General features: G+C 36.1%; 1 long non-coding RNA gene across 2 annotated transcripts; it reads left to right on the plus strand.

Moving 5' to 3' along the window:
- The first annotated feature begins 1911 nt into the window (after positions 1-1911).
- Positions 1912-4182, plus strand: LOC140859190 (uncharacterized). 2 transcript variants are annotated; one of them, XR_012142657.1, is made up of 3 exons: positions 1912-2096; positions 2632-3240; positions 3389-4182. It is a non-coding gene; the product is annotated as an uncharacterized lncRNA (long non-coding RNA). The 2 variants fall into 2 exon arrangements; XR_012142656.1 differs by having other exon boundaries at positions 2632-4182.
- Positions 4183-4849: the final 667 nt, after the last annotated feature.

Here is a 4849-nt window from a genome sequence, read left to right on the forward strand (position 1 = left end):
AATTATTATTATTAGTTTTTAATGATTTTGATGAAATTGGTATCATAATTAACTAAATAAATATAAGAACCTAATATATTTTATGTCAATTGCAGGTAATTGAGCCAGGTCACACCTAATTGGGCTTAACCATGTTTTAAAGGTCAAATTAAGTGAAATTGATTGAGTCCGATTCAGCAGGGTTTGTCATCCGGAGTCATCAGGTCTTGCATCAAAATTAGAGTCCATCTCAAAGCAGAATAACCAAATCAAGATATCAATGGACCCCACACCTTATCCTTTTTGGCATCATCAGTCAGAAAAGAAACTAGAGGTGCAGAAAATAAATCAAGCAGTTAATCTCTCCCATCTAATCAACCAATCTAAATTCTGGATATTTTGGTGTGAGGACCCCTAAAAGGTAAGCTACAGGACTCCAAATTGAGCAAGATAAGATCCTACAGAATTTTGAGAGAAGCAAGAAAGGAACATAATTTACAGAATTGAATTTGGATTCCAGATGAGGTGGCTACAGTAGGTTGAAGTTGGTAACAATGTTGGACACAACAAGAAACACCCGATACACCCAGATTCTTCTTAGTGTTTCTTGGCACAAAGATCTGATATGACAACCAATTTTGGGTGGCAAAGAGCTATCTTGGAAAGAAATAAATGAAAGAAAATCAGAGTCCAAACTAATTCTACATGAGGAGCAAACTGAGAAAGAATTGATACCAATTCTTGAAAAACTTGATTTGGGCAGCCGAAACCTTACCTTGTTTTGCAGATTTTGTGGACCCAGAAAGGAAGAAATTCTTTTCCTCTAATTAACCATGCCTCCTTTCCTTCTTTTACTATGGAAATCATAATAAAATCAAAAAATTTGGGCAGCATAAGGAGTAGATGGCTGGTGGTTGCTTAAAGCCTATCCAAAGGAGGAGAGATTCTATACCAAATAAAAAGAATGATATATAGAATAAAATCATTAGAAAAATACCACCTTAACCCTAGCCCTAGCCCTATTTAAGGATCCTAAAACACCAACAAGAGGGAGAGGAGAATCATCTTTGAAAGCTAGAATCAAGCAAGAAGAGTTTGGAGTATCTGAAAGATTTGAAGAGAAGATTCATTCGGCTCTGCAATTCCTTCCGAGTTTTTAATTCTTTCTCTTGTTTACTTTGAATTTATTTTCTAGAACTCATTGTTAGGATAATTTTGGAGTTTTATTCAAGTATACTTGAGTTTGATTTTGATATGATGAAAAGCTAAATTTCTAGCTAGGGTACCTGATGTAGCTTGGATTTAATTTCAATTCCAGAATCTTGTATTAATTTTCTTTGTTAATGAAATTGTTTGTTATTTGCACTTAATGCTTTTAAGTATTATTATCTTTGGTACTTGATTGATTTCGATTTATAATTGGTACTGGGAAAGAAGATTATAAATTGGAGTTAATAACAAACATCATAGGAATAATAATTGGAGCGGGAGCAGAATATTTGACCTGTGAGATTTTGGAAATAATCACTGTGCTTATTGAACTAATTAAAATCTATTTTACTATTGAAAGATAGATTATAGGTTTTAATTAGTATATTTAATAAGACTCGGGAGAGATTATTAAATAATTTAGGATTATTTATCCTTGCATTAATAATTAAATTTGGATTATTAATCGGAATAGCTGGAATTGATAATTGGTCCAAGTGAAATCAGATATACCCTAGTACTTTATCAATCGAATTTTGATTCAGCTTTCATTGAGTTCTTTAGAGTTAATTTTATTTTCCATTATCATTCAGTTTCGATCGTTTAGATATTAGTAAAATTAGCGTTCATTTTTGGTAATTAAACTCAGTCCTCGTGGGAACGATCTCTTATTTATCATTATATTACTTGAGCGATTTCGTGCACTTGCGAAATAGGCTATCAGGCCCCACTCCCGACGACGACCTCTTTGAGCCTTCTGGTGAGAGCGCGGCAAGAGCTTCTGATCGAGAGCGCGGCAGCTGAGAGGGTGACGAGAGCGGGAGGCGGCCGAGAGCGGCGAGGGTGGAGGTCAGAGAGGCGGTCGGGCGGAGATGCAGCAAGGGCAAAAACAGAGATCGAAGACGGAAGTAGGTTTTTGTTTTCCCTTTTTTGTTTTAGACTGATCATGGGGGGATTTTATTTTTTCTGGGTTATAAATAAGTTGGATCAGATGATTTGTTTGTTGAATAGATCGGATTTGAATTTTAAAATTTAAATAATTTAAAAATTAGGTAGATTGAATTTAAATTTAAAATTTTTTGATTCTATTCCGATCGGATTCGATCTGATTGTCATCTATAATATAATATTTATAGAGATCTAAAAAAAAATATTGAGATATAAAATTTTTTATTTTTAAATAAATTTAGATATTTACGATGTTCAGATATTTTACGATGTTTAGATATTTTTCAGAGCTATTTAAAATTGTGACCCACGTGAGTTTTTGCTATTTAAACTCAAATAATTTTTTTTTTTTTATCATAACCCACGTGGGCTGCCCAAAAGAAAAAAAAGGATTACTTTCTAACGAAAACATCTTACGCTCGAACGTTGGATCAAGGTAAAGAAGGGCCTGATCAAGGAGATCCTCTGTCTCCATTGCTTTGTACTCTTGGACAGGTCACTAAACTTGCTCAAGCAAATGGACTAGTCACAGGGATTAGACTTCCCCAATATCTCTGGGGATAATCTTTGTTTCCAGTACCTGGACGACACTTATTCTATGCAAGGCTGAATTAAGGTATGTTCAACATCCCAAGTTCCTTCTATATATATGCTGTTGAACTGCTAACAAGGTGGAGGATAAACTTCGAGAAGAGCTCGCTGGTTGGTATAAAATGTCCGATTCAGCTTGCAACAATTTCACCGCTATTCTGGAATGCACAAAAACGTCGCTCCCTTTAAACTACCTCGGGTTCCCATTGTCTTCCTTCCTCCTTCCTCGAGTTATCATTGCAAGAATAGAGAAAACTAGATGTGGTTGCCTATGGAGAGGGGATTAGCAATGCAAAGGAGGTCATTGTGAAGCAATTTGGAGGACTTGGAGTCAAAGATTTGAAAGCTTTCAATCAATGTTTTTTGTTGAAGAGATGTTAAAGGCATTTCAACAAGCAAGGAAGTGCTTGGAGGTCCACAATTCGCAACCTTTAGTACACCTCCAAGCTGTTCTCAGTAACAACCAAACGAACTACACGCTCTGTAACGGTTGCTTGGAGGAATGTCACAAAGGTACATGTCTTATTTGCATCATGTTTCAGATTTCAGGGTGGAGATTGTGGTCAAATTGCTTTTTGGCATGAAACATGGGTTGCACATGAACTGTTGAAAAAGTGGTTCCCCTGCTTGCTCCTCCTAACTTTAAACTAGAATATTTCAGTAAAAGAAGTAGTGCTGCATGAGGCTCATCAAAATCTCTTTCACAAACCACCAGACGCCAGAGCAGCTGAAGAGTATCACCACTCAGGAACCGAACAAGGTATTTTGGAAAAGGGGGAGTTCGGATAGGTTCCCGGTGAAAGACTGTTACAACTTTCTAAAGCATGGAGGAATTATTTCCAAGTTTTTTTTTTTTTTTTTGATGAAAAGGGAGGAAAAAATCCACCCAAATTTATTGAGGAAATTATTTCCAAGTTCGAAAAGTTTAACCAGAAAATATCAATACCAGAGAAAATCATGATTTTTAATGGGTTAATCTTTCATTGCAAGATTTTAATCGCAGAACTCCATCTTCACACGACCTTAAAGGAGAATCAAGAGAATTGACTGAGAAGGGAGGAATAATAGGGAAGGCACAGGTACTGCAGAGAGACCGGAGAGACATTTACATGGATAGAAGTATAGAAGAGCTTGACAAGCGCTGGAGTTGGGAATATGATACTAAAATACAGTCAAATATCCAGGCTCGCTCTGGGTTCACACTAATGCCCAATGTAAGGATTCCTTTGACCCTTGTGGGATATGTTTGGCATTTTGATGGGAGAAGCATACGTTTTGTTACGTGGTCTCATCTTCTTTTCTCAAGGGATGGAAAATCCCATCCCCTCCTATTAATCCTGTCAAGATGCTATATTATCTGTTAATAAAATCAGGGTGGAATTGATGCCTTCGCTTTACATCAGAGAAAAATTACTGAAAGAAGGATGCGAACCCCACCACTCTTGATTGGCATAAGTTGAACCCTTTCTTGGCTGATGCTCATGCACCTTTCTTGGCTTAGGAATCAAATATATTTTACTTGCTGTGCTTCAATTAATGGCATGGGTCTTGCTATTTTCAATTTTTATGGTCCCATGGTTTTCCCATAGCGTATTGATTCCCATATATTTTTCTAATATTTACTAGGAGCTAACCTCTTGGTTGATAACCATAAGCCTCTTTTTCCTTCTCTTATTAGGTGACAGCAAATTGTCTTTATGGCATATCATGATACTAGGCTGATCATGATGTCAATGATATCAGTGGGAATGTTTTTGTTGTTGGACAAGTATTTACACTCTATCAATAGGAAGGATGGTTCAAATACTGTTATGATGCTTATATTTGATATGGAGAATGTATATTATCCTTTGGAAAATTTTTATTCATGTCCTGATCTGTATGAATTTTTCCGTCAAAGTGGATTAAATGGATGAAGACTTACATCTCACGTATTCATTATTTAATCTTGATTAATGATAACCCTTCTGGGTGGCCCTTTTTTTTTCTTGCATCCTTTGAGTGGCTCAATATTACACCTGGAATTAGGCAGGAGATATCTTTTATCTTTTTCCACATGTTCACTGTATGCCAGTTCTTTATTAAAATTCTGAACAACAAGATGAGATTGTGCTGTTGAGGG

Source organism: Elaeis guineensis, chromosome 7 (genome assembly GCF_000442705.2).
Source record: "Elaeis guineensis isolate ETL-2024a chromosome 7, EG11, whole genome shotgun sequence".
Classification (NCBI taxonomy): domain Eukaryota; kingdom Viridiplantae; phylum Streptophyta; class Magnoliopsida; order Arecales; family Arecaceae; genus Elaeis; species Elaeis guineensis.